Genomic DNA, 19669 nt, shown 5'->3' with positions numbered 1-19669 from the left:
ATAGCTTGTTAGTTTGTCTAAAATATCTAAATTCAAATTACATATTACAAATTACACTGAAAAAAAATATACCAACTGTGAAGCTATATTTGTTTTCACTTTCTCCATAAGCTCATGAATATTTTCAGTCCTCGGTTAATAGGCTTTACATACACTAAAATAGTTTAAAATGTATTACCAATTATTTTAGAAAATCTAAACAATTAGAATTTTTTATATTTATACACACAGTGCATAGACATCAAGCATTTTTTTAATACAATTCTGCTGGAATTTACAAAACCTTAACAGAAGCCTTTGGCATCTAATGTACAGCTATAAAATCACCTTGGTTGAATAAATAAGATTTTTAGCGTAGCAATACATATATAGCACATCGGTTCTCTTTGGCATTTAAATAGTTTTATCTGAATAGAATCCAAAAGACCTATCAGAATGTCAAATTTTGTTGCAAAAGAATGCGTAGGCAGGCAATGCCAGAACACTTAAGAATGTTCACCAGTGGCCACTTGTGTTTGTAGAAGTATTTTCTAAAGCACTCGGATTCTTTATTCTAAACAAGATTGCCCTCGATTTTATGGAACAGTAAGTGCTTCTAAACAAATGAATATAAATGGAATGTTTTAATAGTTAGCTACTGAGCAAGCTATGTAACTTACTTGCAGCCCATGTTTGCAATGAAGCATTAATAATTCAGATGTAACATAATGTTGTTTCTTCCTATGACTGCCTGTATAACACTACTACTCATTTTTTACTATGTAGGAAAAGATTGGAGTTACTTGAGTTGCCATACAGAAAGAGTGGATGGCTTCAGTCTCTTGTATATCTTGTATTTCTATCGGCAGATAAAACCTGGATTTCAGGACATTGTCAGGAAAGCAAAATGTTTCTCGATACCAAATTACTTAAAAGCACTGAATGGCACCTGTCTATGCAGAGTGTTTTAATGAAAAGGTCTGCTACATTTTCGATAGCTATACAAATTAGCAAATTCTCTGCCTACTACAGGTAGTTCTCATAAGAACATAAGAAGAGCCATGCTGAATCAGGCCAAAGCCCATCGAGTCCAGCATTCTGTGTCACACCAATTGTCCATGGGTATCTTGAGCAGAAAGAGAAGGCAAAACCCTCCCTTTCCCTTGACCCCCAACAAATGGTACTCAAGGGAATCCTGTCTGCCTCAACCAACATAGAGGCGGCACATGGACATCTGTTTCAATAACCACCGATACACTTGACATCCATGAATCTGTCTAATCCTGCCTTGAAGCTATCAAGGCTGACAGCTATCACGACCTCTTCTGGAAGTGAATTCCATAAACCAACGACCATCTGGGTGAAGGAATATTTACCTTTATTTGTCCTCACTTTCTTCCCTATGAGCTTTAGGGAGTGCCCCCTCGTCCTAGTATTGTGTGATAGAGAAAATCATTTTTCTCTATCCACCTTTTCTATCCCATGCATGATTTTATACACTTTGATCAAGTCACCCCTTAAACGCCGTCTTTCAAGGCTGAAGAGACCAAGGCGTTGCAACCTAGTATAATGGAGGTGCTCCATTTCCTTTATCATTCTTGCCCTTTTTTGCACCTTTTCCAGTTCCATTATATCCTTGAGGTGCAGTGACCAGACTTACAATCGAACACAAGGGGGACCAGAATTTATTTCGTTAAGCAAGTTAGATGACCCAATTTGTGACCTTATTGTGAATCACTGCAGTTGTTAAGGGCATCTTGCGGTCTTCAAGCAAATCCCGCTTTCACCATTAACTTTGCTTACCAGGACTTGACTGGAATGTTAATGGCTGTGTACCCCAGGATGCTACAACCATTGTAAATATATTCTGGATGCCAAGCAACTAAATTTTGATCATATGATCATGAGGATCTTGTAGCAGTTGTGTGAGGATATTTTTCAGTGCCATTGTAACATTGAATGGCCACTAAATGGTTGTAAGTCAAGACCTACCTGTAATTTACGTCAGAAAATATATAGATGACCATATATATTTAAGACAGTTTGAGTTCTATAACTGCAGGATTATTTTAAGACTGTTCACATTAAAATCTCAACAATGAAAATAAATATAAGATACAAATGCATAGTAAAAACACCAAAACATGCTGAGAATTGGTAAGAAGATTGTAATTTTTAATAGCTGCAGCCAATCTCAATTAAATTAAAAGCTATTGTAAACAATCAATTTTAAGAAACTAATTTGGAACAGTCATAGACAGAGGTGTATTTCTAATGAAAGTTTCATTGTACTGGGATCAACAAAGAAATAATAAGATATTATTATTGTTGTTGTTGTTGTTATTATATCAATAAAACACAGCAAACGAGATCACTATGCTGGATTTCATATTTCATCACCAGTCGGGCACTTCCCAAGCACCTAGGACTGCGTGATGTAGCGGCGAATTATGTGTGCCGATCCCAGTAAAGCGGCCTTTTGCAATTGACAGATGGAGATTTTGTCAATTCCGATGGTTTTCAAATGTCTGCTGAGATCCTTTGGCACTGCGCCCAGCGTGCCAAATACCACTGGGATCACTTTCACTGGCTTATGCCAGCATTGTTGCAGCTCGATTTTTAGATCTTCATATTTCATTAATTTCTCTAGCTGCTTCTCCTCAATTCTGCTGTCCCCTGGGATTGCGATGTCGATGATCAAGACTTTCTTTTTCTAACCGATCAGGATGTCTGGTGTGTTATGCTTCAGAATTCGGTCAGTCTGAAGTCGGAAGTCCCACAGTAGTTTTGCTTGGGCTTATGAAAATGATTACTAATCATTATTAATGATTATTAATGATTAATAATAATAATAATAATTATTATTATTATTATTATTTATCTGGATCTTTCAAAGAACAAGGCAAAGGTTTTAGGTTCAAGACTAAAGCAGTGGAATCTCCTGGCAAGTAATGTTGGTAGATCACCCTATTTTTGTTGATCCACAGATCCGTGAACTTATTAACTTTTTTGCATGGCAAGGAAAAGACTGCGCGGATAACATTCATGTCAGTAACATCAACTTTTCTTAGAAATAATAAAGCAGCAAACTACAAGGAAGTAGTGGAAAAACCCATCCGGAGCTACAAAAATCTTGGTTGTAACATGTCCTTAAAAATTCATTTTCTACACACTCATCTGAATTGCCTTCCATCAAATTGTGGAGTAGTGAGTGACGAGCATGGGGAGCAGTTCCATCAAGACGTTGCGACTATGGGGGAAAAAATCAGAGTAAACGGAGCCCATCAATGCTTGCAGACTAGTGTTGGACAATTGTAAGAGACAATATTTTCTTTGAATACAAAAGAAATATCAAGAGAAGCAAAAGGGACACAATCTGAAGGCAAGATTAATGAGAAATTTAAACTTTTGAACATTTTAAACTTGTTTACTAATTTAGTTTTTCTTGATAAACGTATACAATAGAAATGGAGCAGGAGGTTGGACTAGAAGACCTCTAAGGTCCCTTCCAACTCTGTTGTTGTTGTTATTTTGTGTTGTGGTTGGCTCTGGCCCAGCTCCTGCCCCAAGGAATGTGGAGGTGGATGCAGGGGAAACATCAACATGTCATAGGCCTGTTTTATTGCCAACAGAGTCAGGTAGTGCAGTTTCCTCGGACGAAGAAGAAGGTGGGGGTGACTTGGAAGAGGGGGGCTTGGCACACAGCCCAGGAAGCCAATCTCCATTATCTTCGGTTGATTCGGATGAGGAAGTGTTAGACCCACGCAGGCGCAGACTTATGCATAGAAGAGACCAATTGAGGAAATATTACAGGAGATAAGAGAGCCCACCTGTGTTTGGGTGGGGCTCCAGTAATTAGAGCTGCTGATATAAATAGCAGCGTGCTGGCTTGGGCCGTTGTGGAAGATTATCTGACCGTTGTTTTTCAGGACTGTGCCTTGCTGTTTGTTGATTTTTCATGACTTTGAAATCAAAGTAGAGCAAAATGTGTGTGTTTTACTTCGTGAAAGAAGGAGGGCTGTGACATTTCTTCACAGCTGCTAGCTAAGTACTTAAGGACTGATTAAGGGGATTGTACAGACCACCAGGTTGTTTTGGGACGAGTGCTCTTTGCAATACAAAAAGGGTGCTTTGTTTCTTTTGAATTTTTGTGATAAAGAACATTGTTTTTGAACTTTCAAGTGTGTGTGTGTATCTGAAATTTGTACCCTTGAATTTTCGGGAGACTCATACCATAGAGCCCGGCAGAACATTTTGTATGTGTGTTTTAAATTTACTTTTAACCTGTGACTAACCCAGGAACTTTATTTTGATGGATACACAAATAAAATGAAATGAATTAATGAAATAAATTAAAAAATGGTAGTATGGGACGTTATTCAAATGGTTGGTGTACACATCTATAATGTAGGTGTCACGTAGGTCTTTTCTCATCTTCAGTTCTATGATAATTCCTTGTGTTGAAATGCTGGTCTGGAAGTTGCAATGAAAGAGGCAAAGAGATTTCAAAAGAGGGATTGTATTTGATTCAGTGCAGGGATTTAACCAGGCTTTCTTCCATGGCAACTGAGCTAAGAATAATCAGCACTCTGTAAACAGAGCAGCTCTAATTTCTGGGCCGTAGAGCAGAGAATTGAGATTGTTAACTGGCTCCAGATCAAAATATTCAAGTTATTGAAAAAATGTAAATGATATTTTAAAGTAAACGCTGAACTTTCAGAAAGAAACGATTTTGCAATTGGAGCAAAAGCAATTAATTTGATTAGCAAATCTTCAGGTTACTTTAAATTATTTTTAAGATTTATATCACATCTTTATGTATTGCTTATTTCTTTTAGTTTGCTACAAACAAAAATAAAAATTGTATTGTGTATATAAACCCACACACACAAATCCTTTCTAATCTAGCAGGGCTGGAAGTGGCTAACAAAGTTAGCCGATTAGAATAATACTATGACTTTTTACCTAAAATGTATTTCGATTTTTATGTGTTTATAGGCTGCCTGACTCCATCATGGAGCTGGGGGTATAGAACTTGAGCCAATTTAAATACAGAGCCAGACATCAGGGAAAATAATACCAATATTATAAACGCAAAAATCCCACAGTGTGTATCACCCATGCTAGCCTGAAATTGGAGCTGCAAGACCTGTAAGCGCTTATGTGAATAGGTAGAGACCATCTGAATCTCTGGGGGCTCATCATTCCACAAGGTAGTAAATATGACAGAGGAGACTTGCTGAATGGTCCCATAAGGGAACGTTAATTCTTTTATATTACTGCTGCTGGTGTTAATTCACTCGGATTCAAGATAAATATCGATAGCTCTCCTGGATGATGGCTGCCAGCTGTGATTGCTCCAGATCAGAGTTGCAATCTTAGAGATCTAATATAAGCCATGGGTGTAATGATGTTGCAGCACAAATTACGTAATTTGTAAAGTCACAGTTCCATCATGGACTCCCTTGATTAGTAAGAGGATGGCGTTAAAGAAAAAAAGGTTTTGCTGTCATGCCTTTTTATGAGTTTTGCATTTGGGTGAGCAAAGAAACAACCTAATCGGTCGTTGGGAATCGTGCGGCAGAAGGTGGTCCCGAAGGTATTCTGGTCCTAAGTTTTTTAAATTATTATTATTATTTGGATCAAATTGTTTTATTATTTATTCCTTGTTTGTTGTGAGCCGCCCCAAGTCCACGGAGAGGGGTGGCATACAAAGCCAATAAATAAATAAATAAATAAATAAATAAATATAAAACAACAAACCAGATGAATGAATACAAGTAAATGGATACTCTAGGCATTTAGCGGATAATTATAAAGAATGATTATACAGTGGTACCTCTACTTACGAACTTAACTTGTTCCGTGACTAGGTTCTCAAAGTAGAAAAGTTTGTAAGAAGAAGCAATTTTTCTCATGGGAATCAATGTAAAAGCAAATAATGTGTGCGATTGAGGAAACCACAGGGAGGAGGGTAGAGGCCCTGTTTCCTCCCAGGAGATTCCTAGAGAGGTCCCATGGAGGCTTCTCCCCACCTTTTCCGGCCCTGTTTCCTCCCAGGAGATTCCTAGAGAGGCCCCACGGAGGCTTCTCCCCACTTTTTCCGGTTATAGTTTTGGAGGGTCAGGTTTGTAAGTGGAAAATGGTTCTTGAGAAGAGGCAAAAAAAATCTTGAACACCCCATTCTTATCTAGAAAAGTTCATAAGTAGAGGCGTTTGTAGGTAGAGATACCACCGTATTGCTTTTAATTAAAATTTCATAGATTTTAGTCCTGCATGTGCTCAGTTTTTATCCTGTCCTGACTACTTTTTAGAGAGTTGTCCAAAAATCTTATCTTAGAGCCTGAATATAGTTATACCCATTCCAGAAAATTTAAAGGATCAAGTTATTGGCCTCATTCCAATGTAAACAAGCTAAAATTCTGCTTCCAGGAAAACAGGAATAAGGAACAAAACAAGTAGTGTACTGTGTTAACCAACTTGTATGCATAGGCCGTGTTGGCCCAGATTCTAACAATTATATTAATAAATTCTTGATAGCCTTTTCAGAGAAAGAAACATCTCACCTCTACATTGTCTTTATAATATGGAGTTTCAAATCAGAAACCATTGACAATACATCAGTGGGGATTATCTTACAGAAAAATAAGCCAAAGAGGCAGATTTTGTAGTAGTGCAAAGAGTTACCTAAAATTGGCCTTTAGATTAATTAACTGTTTATTACATATTCTTTGCGGCCCTTCAAAAGACATCAGATTAACAAAGGGTTCAAAAGGCATCAGTTAAAAGTTGGAGTTAAAGGCTGTATTAATATTTGAACCCATAACTGAGTAGTATGAAATTATAATTAAAATATACAGTAGTTCCTATTTTGAGAAAGATAAAACTAAGCAGCTTTAATATTAAATCCCACTCATGTCCCAGTAGAATCTTTGAGCTATCTATGAACTTTTATATTTATGCATATGGCCAATATATGGAGGCAGCACCAAATTGAATGAGCAAATTCGTCAGTTAGAAATGCAATCTCTAGAGCAAGGACATTATTAACTATTATTGCACACTTCTTGCAATAAATAGGATATTATTATTATTTTTTAGTCAAGAAAGTACATAACATAAAGATAATATTTCAGATCATAAATGTAACAACCAATGATGGTGGACATCCCTTTGGAGCACTTTCCAAAATTATGTAGTATAATACTACTACTACTACTACTGCTGCTACTACTAGTACTACTGATAATAATAATAATAATAATAATAATAATAATAATAATAATTATTATTATTATTATTATTAATTAGATTTGTATGCTGCCCCTCTCTGAAGACTCGGAGCAGCTTACAACAGCAATACAAAATACAAATCCAATGATTAAAAAGCAAAACAGTTAAAAACCCTTGATTTAAAAACACTCATACAACCCAAACAACCCATACATAAAATGGAGCGGCTGAGGGGAATCAATTTCCCCATGCCTGGCGGCAAAGGTGAGTTTTTAGGAGTTTGCGAAAGGCAAGGACGGTGGGGGCAGTCCTAATCTCTGGGGAGAGTTGATTCCAGAGGGTCAGGGGCACCACAGAGAAGGCTCTTCCCCTGGGTCCCTCCAGACGGCATTGTTTTGTCGACAGGACCCGGAGAAGGCCAACTCTGTGGTACCTAATCGGTCGCTGGGATTTGTGCGGCAGAAGGCAGTCCCGAAGGTATTCTGGTCCGATGTCATGAAGGGCTTTATAGGTCATAACCAACACTTTAAATTGTGACCAGAAACTGATCAGCAACGAATGCAGACTGCGGAGTGTTGATGTGACATGGGCATATCTAGAGAAGCCCATGATTGCTCTCTCAGCTGTATTCTGCATGATCTGAAGTTTCCAAACACTCTTCAAAGGTAGCCCCATGTAGAGAGTGTTACAGTAGTCAAACCTCGAGGTGATGAGGGCATGAGTGATTGTGAGCAGTGACCTGGTCCAGGTAGAGCCGCAACTGGTGCACCAGGCAAACCTGGGCAAACACCCTCTTTGCCACAGCCAAAAGATGGTTCTCTAATGTTAGCTGTGGATTGAGGACGATGCCCAAGTTGCAGACCCTCTCCGAGGGGGTCAATGATTCCTCCCCCAGGGTAATGGACGGACAGATGGAATTGTCCTTAGGAGGCAAAACCCACAGCCACTCCATCTTGTCAGGGTGAGTTTGAGCCTGTTGACACCCATCCAAACCCCAACAGCCTCCAGGCACCAGCACATCACTTCCACTGCTTCATTGACTGGGCATGGGGTGGAGATGTACAGCTGGGTATCATCAGCGTACTGATGATACCTCACCCCATGTCCGTGGATGATCTCGCCCAGCGGTTTCATGTAGATATTAAATAGCAGGGGGGAGAGGACTGACCCCTGAGGCACCCCACAAGGGAGAGATCTAGAGGTTGACCTCTGAACCCCAATAACACCGACTGCGACCGACCGGAGAGGTAGGAGGAGAACCACTGAAGAACAGTGCCCCCCACTTCCAACCCCTCCAGCCGGCACAGAAGGATACCATGGTCGATGGTATCGAAAGCCGCTGAGAGGTCAAGAAGCACCAGGACAGAGGATAAACCTCTGTCCCGGGCCTGCCAGAGATCATCCATCAATGCGACCAAAGCAGTTTCCGTGCTATAGCCGGGCCTGAATCCTGACTGCTGAGGGCCTAGATAATCGGCTTTTTCCAAGGACCACTGGCGCTGGAGCGCCACCACCTTCTCAACAACCTTCCCCATAAAGGGAAGGTTGGAGACTGGACGGCTGGGTCCAGGGAAGGCTTCTTGAGGAGGGGGCACACAAGTGCCTCTTGTAGGGAGCTGGGAAGGACCCCCTCCCCAAAGAAGCATTGACAATCTCCTGGACCCAGCTCCATGTCACCTCCCTGCTGGCCAAAACCAGCCAGGAGGGACACGGATCCAGCAAACAGGTGGCGGAACTCACAACTCCAATGGCATTGTCCACTTCATCATACTATTCAACTATTTTTATTTAGCTTCTTAAGAAGCAAGAAGTTAATACACTTACCTAAACTGCAGGGAATTTTTGACCTTATGTAAAGTTGAGTGGCAGAGCGACAATGCTAAGATTATAATAAAGCCTTTGGAAATGGAGACATAGAAAACTCCTTGTATGACACACCCTCTAATAACTATCTATGGGACTGCCACATACCTCCCAGAGACCAACTAGATCCCACAGGGTTAGCCTTCTCCAGGTCCCGTCGTCTAAGCAATGCAGGTTGGTGAGCCTTTGGGGGAGGGCCTTCTCTGTGGCTGCCCCAGCTCTTTGGAACCAACTACCATCAGATGTCTGTAATCCTACTTTAATCCTCCCATCCTACTGGCCTTCTGAAAGGCCATGAGGACCTATCTTTGCCAGCAGGCCTGGGGGCCATGAATGTTAACACCTATTCACGGCCAAACTGTAATTCACTTGGTATGTATGTATATATGTGTTCTGCCGACGTGTCTCAACCGCCCATAATTACAGGGTAATTAGTCCAGGAAGACACACACCACACGATAAAAGGAAAACCCAAAAGTTTTTATAAACAGAAAAACAGAAACAGCTCCCTTTTTAAATGTCAAAGGGATTTTCTGGTACACACAAGGCACAGGTTAAATGCAGTCCAATTGCTCACTCAATAACTGGGAAATTGAGTCCAATTCTAAAGTCCAGAGAGTCCACACACACAATCCTGAACAGCAAAAACCACAATTTTGATGAAACAATGAATCAGATGAGGCTAAAACACCAGGCTGCACTTTTATCTGTAGCACTAATTACAGCAGCCCCACCCAACCACAGGTGGCCTCATTTTCTCTTGTAATAATCCTTCAGTTGTTGTCTCCTATGCATCACTCTACATATGCGTGGATGTGTCATTAATTCTTGTTCAGAATCCAGGGATGATACAGATGACTGATCTCCTCCTGGGCTGTCTGCCAAACTCCACTCTTCCCTGTCACTCACGCTTCCTTGGTCAGAGGAGACTTCGTTGGCAGATTCTACTGGGAGCAAAACAGGCCTGTGGCATGTGGATGTCTCCCCCACATCTACCTCCACATTCCTTGGGGCAGGAGCTGGGCCAGAGCTAACCACAACAGTATGTGTGATTGTTTATGGGTTTTTATCATTACTTTAATGGGTTTTTATAGTTTTTACTACTTAATATTTGACTTTGATTGTAATATTGTCTTGTATTATTTTATTGTTGCAAACGCCCCTGAGTTTCACAGGATTGAGCAACATATAAGTCAAATAAATTAATAAAAATTGGTTTTATTAACTGGTAGAGAGCTCTCAGTTTCAGATGGGAGGGAGGTCTTAGTCCTGCTATGGATAGCAGGGTTGAACATGGGATATTTGGCATGCAGAATAAATCTTCTGGGTTGTATTTTTCCAATTTATCAGATTTATTAGTAGAGGATTATTCTATAACAATAGCAGATGAATTCTACTATACACTTTCATGCACCTGAGCAATAAAACAACTTTAAGACAGATTATAAATACCTGAATCAAAACAAATATCCTGTTTCAGTGAACATTAATCCCTGAACTTTCAATGAAGAAATATTAGCCAAGAATTAACAATGGACATTGTGGGAACCGTTTTTATTTCCTTCCACATACATAATTACAATATGCTTTCTTTGACTTGGGTTTATTGAGTTACACAAGGTTGGTTTTGCATACAAGATTTTTTTCCCCTTAACAAGAGTCATAACAGGTGAAATTACAAACAGGAGGGGCCTGGAAAACTGATGCGGAAAACAAGGGTTACTTCCCCTTGCATGAGAAAGGAAGAAATGCATATATTGCAGACATGCAAAAATAGCAAACATCCCTTCCCCAAAAAATAAAACTCAAAATCTATGACTTTTTGGAGACACAAAGCCTTTTTCATTGAACAGGGAGTTGACGCAGCCCAGAGTAATTGTTCTAAATTATGGGTAGAGGGGAATAAGATACAAAATTGAACAGAATTCAATTCATGTGGATTTAACAAATACATTAAAGATCAAAGAGAGTGAATTCATTTGCTCTTGCCTTTTAAAAACTCCATTCTTCACTTTATTTATAAATGAAGATAAATATTAATACTGTGAGTTATTTTATTTATTTGCTGGCATGGCAGCTGGTTATTATGTGTTTCATTTTCAATATATTCTCCCAGAATGGAATTTTGTACCATGACAGCTTCCATCTGCTATGCAAAAACATGCAGAGCCTTGCTTTCTTGGGTAGGGCTTCATGTTAGGCTGCAGGCAGGAAAATTGGGGCCAACTCTGGAAAAAAGAATCACATGGGTTTTTCTCAGTACAAATAAAAAAAATCAAGAGATGTTTTTTTCAAATATAATTTTCTGTACATTTTACAACGAATTGAGGTTAGCATATTTTTCATTTTACTCTGTGGCAAGACTTAGATGCTGATACAGTGTGTTGGAGTGGTCATTAGCTTGTTTTATGAATTATTATACTTACAAATTCAAATTCAGTTCTATGTATATCAACTTTGAATAAATTACCTAGGGCCCCTCATATAATTTATGTATGTATTTCATCAATTTATATAGTCATCAATCTTATATTTGCAACTCTGGATGGGGCACAGCAGGAGATTAAAGCCAAAACCCAGAACACAATAAAACATTTCACGGATCAAAGTCTAAGAGTTACAATTTCATTGTTCCTCAATCATTGTAAAAGTAGGATTGGCAGTAATAGAACACCTGCATTCATTTCACTGGGAAAAAAAGTAGAAATTATGGAAAAAAGGTTCCTTAGTATTACAACTACAATCAAGGGTGGGCAGCAGGCAGGACGGGGTGGAATGCAGTTCCATCGGCGGAAATGAAGATGCGTGTGCAGCTCCAGTTGATCGGCGGCTATCACTTCCTGGATTACTGGTCTCGGCTCGGCTCTCCTTTTTTCCCCTGCTGTTGCTGCTGGGTCTGCGCTCCTTGCTTTTTTCCTCTTTCCTCCTTCCTGGCCTTGGACGAGCTTCCCTCTCTCCTGCCCGGCTCTCCTCCAGCCTCACGCGGTCACCTCCCACCTGAGGTGCAAGCAGAAGGAGTGGGTGGAAGCAGTGCTGGCAGCAATTATTATTATTATTATTATTATTATTATTATTATTATTATTATTATTATTATTATTTATTAGATTTGTATGCTGCCCCTCTTCTGGCAGCACCCATTCACCTAGCTACCCAGCCTGACATGGTGGGGGGGGGGCAACCCAGGAAGGAGAGTTTTCATTTTATTTCATTTTATTGGATTTGTATACCGCCCCTCTCCGTAGACTCCGTAGTGTGCATGAAATGCAAAGCAAAGTCACCCCAAGCAAGCGACATTGGTAAGGTTGTAAGTCCAGGACTTAACAGTTCACTTAAACGATGATGATCGTTCAAGCCACTCCCACCTGGTCACATGGTCGGTAAGCCATTCCTACCCAGTCACATGACCATTAAGCCACACCCACAAAATAAACTACACCCACAGTGTGACAGTAAAATTTTTGGCTGCCCATTACTGGCTACAATTGTTCATATATGCAAACTATCATACATGCTGTATCTTTCAAGTTATTCACTAGTAACAAAGAGATTAAATCCAATGTTTGTCTTCAGACAGGTTAGATCAACAATCTTCCTGATTCATAATATACTGTCTTCTGTTCAGATGAGAATACGTTTTATAGAACATATTGGGGTGGCATGCAAAGGAGATGAACTCACTTAAGAATATTTTATATCAGTATCTTAAGATATGTTTAATATAATCCTTTGCACGAGTTATATTCTCATGTTTTACTACTCAATGTTAGCATATTATACTGCATTTTAACTTATTATTTATTCAAATTCCCTCTATTTTAGCCAATTTTATCGTATTTTAACCAGTCACAGTTTTACGACGACCGATGTGGTCCTTTTCCTCGCTTTGATATGGTCGATTGACTAATCAAATAAAGTTGATATTGACTGTTAGATGTAGTCTGAATACATACCGTAGAATGAGAAATAGGCTGGAAAAGACCAGAACAACTGAAGAGCAGCAATATAAGAATACCTTTAGGAAACTGTATTTCAGAGAGCCCAGCAATGACTCAGCAAAGCGAAATGAAGCTGAACAAGCTTTTTCCTGACAACTTGCTGTCTCCTCCTATGATTCCCCGGCCTAAGCATTGCAGGAAAGTGGCATTGCATAAGGTCTGATTACCCTGTGACTTAATGTCCTACCAGGCAATTCAATGCAACCTCAACCTGACATCGCCCACTCTTGTTGGCTCCCTGAGTACCAAAAATCCTGATCTGTTAACCAGAAATTGTCAGGATTGTAGTTTCAACACAGCTGTAGAAACCAGATTGGGCAAGGCTTATGAAGATGAAAGACACTTTCTTCACTGTTTCCATTCGCCAACCTATCGAAAGTAGTACGAAGCCAATCTTCAGTGCAGCTAATAACCTTTCCTAGAACAAGGAACAAAGAAATCACTATGCTGGGGAAGCCAAATTCTGTCATTCCAATTCCATGAAAAAAAGTAAAATATATTGCTTGATCTCACCCATCAACCTCCCACTCTGTCCTCCACCTTACTTCATGCTGTGCATATTTGCCTGAGTTTATGCAAACAAAACTAAGCAGTTCCTATATACTGTAGTCGGAAAGCAGCTGCAAAGCCTTCAAAACATATTTTCTCATGAAGGAAATGGATTATCTGCACATCCCAGAGTGTTTCAAATATTAAGTGCCAAACTTTGGAAGGACACCTGTTCCTAAATATAGCATTAAACAACTTACCATATTCTGCAGTGCTCAGTTCATTCCCTCTTTCTAAATGTTAAATTCTAAATTTCTAAATGTCCACGACAAACTATTCCTAAAACTCAAATCCTATGGCATCTCAGGACTCCTCCACAACTGGATTACTGCATTCCTGTCAAACAGGTAACAAATTGTCAAAATTGGTAGCGCCATCTCCACCCCCGTCCCTGTCATAAGTCGCGTTCCCCAAGGAAGCGTACTAGGTCCTACTCTCTTCATTCTCTACACCAGGGGTCTCCAAACTTTTTACACAGGGGGCCAGTTCACTGTCCCTCGGACTGTTGGAGGGCCGGACTATAAAAAAACCCTATGAACAAATCCCTATGCACACTGCACAAATCTTATTTAAAGTAAAAAACAAAATGGGAACAAATACAATATTTAAAATAAAGAAGTAATTAAATAATTAAGTAATAAAGTAATTTAAACTTAAATCAACAAACTCCCTCCATTTCTCCTTCCTTCCCTCCCTCCTTCCTCTCCATTTCTCTCTTTCCTCTCTCTTTTCTTCTTTCTCTCTCATTTGTTTCATTTTCCTCTCCCTCGTTTTCTCTCCATCATTTTCTCATTTTTCTCTTTTTTTCCTCTCTCCCTTTCCATCTATCCCCCTTTCTCCCTTCCTCTCTATCTCTCCCTCTTTTTCTTTCTCTGTCCCTCTCTCTCTTTCTCTCACTCATTCTCTTTCTCTCTCCCTCTTTGTATCTCTCCCTCTTTCTCTCTCTCCCCCTCTCTCTCTCCCTCCTATCATCCCCGCCCCTTGCCTCTGTACCGCCTCCTCGCTCAGCAACAGACCGCGGTGAGTTGACAGGAGATTCGGGAGCTTATTATATCTATTGATAAAATCTCGTGGGCTGCCGCGGGACAGATAAATTGCCTCAGCGGGCCGCATCCGGCCCCCGGGCCGTAGTTTGGGGAACACTGCTCTACATCATTGACCTCTGTAACCATATCGAAAGCAACTGTGTTCTTTTTGCCGACGATGTGAAACTTTTCAACACCACTGACAACACACTCACTTTCCAAAATGACCTGGACTTTGTCTCAGACTGGTATAACACCTAGCAACTTCAAATATCCACCAACAAATGCTCTACCCTCCACATTGGCAAAAAGAATCCAAACCGCACATACGAACTGAATAAACAATCTCTCACTGCCAACCCACACTCAGTAAAAGACCTTGGAATACTAATATCGAATGACCTAAGTGCTAAAGCCCACTGCAACAATATCGCCAAAAAAGCTTCTAGAGTTGTTAGCCTGATCCTATGCAGCTTCTGCTCAGGCAGTCTCACACTACTCACAAGAGCCTACAAAACTTTTGCCAGATCCATCCTAGACTACTGCTCATCTGTCTGGAACCCATACCACATCTCAGACATCAACACCCTTGAAAATGTCCAAAGATATTTCACCAGAAGAGCCCTTCACTCCTCCACTCGAAACAGAATATCCTACGAAAATAGACTAACAATCCTGGGCCTAGAAAGCCTAGAACTACGGCACCTAAAACACGATTTGAGTATTGCCCACAAGATCATATGCTGCAACGTCCTACCGGTCAATGACTACTTCAGCTTCAACCGCAACAACACAAGAGCACGCAACAGATTCAAACTTAATACGAAGCACTCCAAACTTGACTGTAAAAAATATGATTTCAACAATCGAGTTATCGAAGCGTGGAACTCATTGCCGGACTCAATTGTGTCAACCCCTAACCCCCAACATTTCTCCCTTAGACTCTCCACGATTGACCTCTCCAGGTTCCTAAGAGGCCAGTAAGGGGCGTACATAAGTGCACTGGTGTGCCTTTCGTCCCCTGTCCAATTGTCTTTCCTTTCTCTCACTTATCATATATATTTTCTTTCTTTCATATATCCTCTCCTCTAAGTTCACTTTACCCCTATATATATATTACTAAATGTCTATTTTTCTTCCTATGTATTGGATAAATGAATAAATAAAATAAAATTTAAAAATGTTATTTTTGGCATCAAACATAAAGCCAAAGACACCATGCCTCATTGGCCTCTTTTGAGTTTCCCCTTCCTTTTTTTTCCCAGTTTCCCAAACTGCTAGATATGCCTTCTCTGGATGGGTGCAGGTAAGTTCCAGGGAAGAAGGGAAGAACCCTAGTTACATTGTTACAATTATTCCATATTTCCCAAAGTTTCATTGTACTATTTCTATTGTTCATTTGTGTTCATTTTGATGTTTAGATTTTTAGGGGAGGTGTTGTATATTAAAAGTATACTAAAGGATGTGTAATGGCGAGGGTGTTGGACGTATGATACTCATTGCACTCCACTAATCAGCTTGTTGCTACTACAGTATACTTTGATAATATTCACATACACAATATATTTAAGTATAATGAAATAGTGATCAGAGAAAATAATTATCATGATTTGAGATACAAAGAGGATATTTTTTCACCATACAGTACGCAACAACAAAAACCTTCCACTCAGTGACAAATACACAAACTGGAGGAATACATAGCCTTTACAAAGCAGTGCAGGCTGCAGAAAAGGGACTTTTATTGCCCTTTAAACCACTATGAACTAGATCAGCTTCTGAAATTACATCATTGTTTGCACAACTAAGAGTGATAAAGAAAGAGGGAGATTTTACTATGCAGGCTATATTTGCTTCAAATTGTTGAAATACAAGGTTACACTACCCTGAAAATATCACTCCATTGCATTAAATAAAGTTCTACTTAAGATTGTATCATGTATATAATTTAAATGTGTACTGTACTTCCAACTGTACACATGAGAAAAGAGCATTTTCTGCCGTTTCGTCAGCAAACTCAAATACTTCTTACATTTTTGAGTTTTAAGAGTATCTTCCAAGTGGTGTTTGACCAGCTGTTTCCTTTCAAAGCTACATGAGCTTCAGGAATGCATTTCAAAAGCTAACTTATAATTTAGGCTGTCTCCTTAGATTAGTTATCTTTACTTTGAAAAAGATAATCTGTAGTTTTAACTTATCTTAAACCCTAAAGCAAAGGCCAGCAACTTTTCTGGGGACAAAAGGTGTACTTTTCTTTTTGGTATTTTTTTTATGCTCCAAGAAGCAGAAATGCAGGATTGAAACAAATATATTAAATCTAAGATCCCAATTCATTTCATTAATTGCTTGTGGCTTGAAAGAACAACATGAAAAAAAAAAAAACCACCAGCAGGCATTGCTACCTTAATTTGCTGCTCCAATCTTTATTTGCCTTTGATGATGATGATCTCTGGTTTTCTCACCCTTTCTTTATTGTATCAAAGGATACTGACAATTTTAATCTAGATCTGGGCAAAGTCTATCAGTCTTGATACAAGCGTGATTCACCAATCTAAAGATAAATAAGAAGTTTATTAGATTATGATAGATTATCATACATGGCTGATGGCCTGCATTTGCCTCTGGGGATCATAAATTAGTTACTTCTGGCTTAATATAAACAGGATTTTTCCTGGATCAGGAGATGATGATGACAATCTTGATATTGTTATGATTGATTTAATTGTACTGCTGTTCATTAGAAAATTATCCAGCAGGCTGCAAAACACATCCCATAAGCCAGCTAGCTTTAAAAACAATAATAAAAACCCAGGCATTCTGTATAAATGGCATTAAAATCTATCAGATAGTCAATGATTCCCTAATTCCTAAAATGAAAGGAGTATGCTTTTGTTTGCCAAAATGCTAACAAGGTTAGAAATCCTTTCTCTCTTTTAGAAATAACATTCAGTACCAGTCAGTTTTCTTGTGACTGGAAATATAAAATAGGATTCTTAAAAATCAACTCTAGCTCTACCTATCAACAGCTAATATCTATCATATGGTGTAACAAAATGTGAGTCTGCATTATTGAAAAATGGATCGTTTTCCTCAATAAATCAATGAAGTATAAAGTTTTTCAGATTTGCTTAACTGAGTTCTTTCTCTTAATCTAGTTTTAGAATTCGGGTAGCCAAAAATACTGAAAATCCAAAATGATTCACAAACCTTTGATCACTTCAGTAGAGACAAATCTGGTGTGAATATAGCAGAGACAAATTACACACATCCATCTGAACGAAGCAGATGGTGACCTAGCTTTTTAGATAAAACATAGGAAGAGCCCACGAATAAAGTGGGTAAACATTGAGATCTCAGCAGCTCTTTCCATTGTCAGCAAGAATTTTATAGCCCAGAAAATATGCTTGCTTGATGGAGGATGTCTGAAATGGAATGGGAAATAAAACAGAGGAAAAAGCAGAACTTATACGAATGGAATCATTTATTTATTTTTATTTTGTCCAATACACAATAATACACAATGAAGGTTATAGAGCAGAGGTCCCCAAACTTGGCCACTTTAAGAGTTGTGAACTTCAACTCCCAGAATTCACCAGCCAGCTTTGCTGGCTGGAGGATTCTGGGAATTGAAGTCCACAACTCTTAAAGTGGCCAAGTTTGGAGACCCTTGTTATAGAGGATATAGTAGAGAAGAAATGTGAAATATAGGAAAGACTATAGGACAGGGGACGGAAGGTACTCTAGTGTGCTTATGTACGCCCCTTACTGACCTCTTTGGAATCTGGAGAGGTCAACCGTGGATAGTCTAAGGGTAAAATGTTGGGTGTTAGGGGATGATACTACAGAGTCCCGTAATGAGTTCCACGCTTCGACAACCCGATTACTAAAGTCATATTTTTTACAGTCACGTTTGGAGCGGTTAATATTAAGCTTGAATCTATTTTGCGCTCTTGTGTTGTTTTGGTTGAAGCTGAAGTAGTCTTTGGCAGGCAGGACATTACAGCATATGATATTGTGGGCAATACTTATATCATGTTTAAGGCATCGTAGTTCTAAGCTTTCAAGACCCAGGATTGTAAGTCTAGTTTCGTAGGGTATTCTGTTATGGGTGGGGGAGTGAAGTATCTTTGGACATTTTCAAGGGTGTTAATGTCAGAAATGAGGTATGGGTTCCAAACAGATGAGCTCTATTCTATGACGGGTCTGGCGAAAGTTTTGTAATCAGTTGAATGAATGGCTTTCTTTCTTTTTATGTTCTCATAAGCTGAAGCTGACTTCCTAAGAAGCAAAGAATGACATATAGCACATGATACTTCAGTATGTGTGCAATCTCTATTATATGCAAATATAAGGAAACGTAGTTTACAAGGCAGTGTGACCTGGTGTAACAATCCCTTTTTTGTGCATGTGTGGGCAAGTAGTTATTGCAGGAGTGGTTTTATTGGCAGGGATGAATATTAAGTGACAATCAGACTTTCTTACCTAATTTAAAAGCTGTTGGGAGAAGGTTAGAAACCCTTGGGATGGTTTATAAATTGATGACTCTGAACATCAGCATATTTTCCTTCCCAAAAGGACATTTTCCATACTGGCAATCATATTTTGATTTTTCATTTGAAAATGAAGCTTGTGTGCACATGTTAACAACAGACATGATAACAGTGAACCTTACTTTTTCCATTTACTGAAATCCTATTGTTCAATGCCCCTATGTTTTAGGTGTGGTTTCGTTAAAAATTGGACTTGATTTCCATATAGCGTATTTTTAAAAAAATAAGCTGATATATGCTATTTGTTGTAATTTCTTAAGGTAAAACAAGGACAGGGTTATTTTAATTGCAGGTACACCCTTACTGAACCATTTGTGTATAAAAGTGTGTGATGAATTTGCAAAACCTATGAGTCACCTAGGAAACATATAAATATCTCAACGAATCTGAGAACCTCACCCCTGGCCAGTCCCTCAGGTATGTATCACAGGAGAGTCTGAGCAATGCTTTATCTTGTAAAATAAAAAATGGAGG

At 39.1% G+C, this 19669-nt stretch overlaps 1 protein-coding gene and 1 long non-coding RNA gene across 2 annotated transcripts in view; both read right to left on the bottom strand.

Annotated features, from left to right (window-relative positions):
- Window positions 1-19669, bottom strand: part of LOC139166905 (uncharacterized) — a 984072-nt gene that overhangs the window by 733107 nt on the left and 231296 nt on the right. The window lies entirely within an intron of this gene.
- LOC139167374 (uncharacterized) lies at window positions 10605-17966 on the bottom strand. Its single transcript, XR_011559118.1, has 3 exons — window positions 17853-17966; window positions 17048-17196; window positions 10605-12072 (listed from the first exon to the last, which is right to left on the bottom strand). It is a non-coding gene; the product is annotated as an uncharacterized lncRNA (long non-coding RNA).

Source organism: Erythrolamprus reginae, chromosome 4, assembly GCF_031021105.1.
Source record: "Erythrolamprus reginae isolate rEryReg1 chromosome 4, rEryReg1.hap1, whole genome shotgun sequence".
NCBI classification, from domain to species: Eukaryota; Metazoa; Chordata; class Lepidosauria; order Squamata; family Dipsadidae; genus Erythrolamprus; species Erythrolamprus reginae.
Note: the sequence above shows the minus strand (reverse complement) of the source record. Positions and strands in the feature narration are given on the sequence as shown.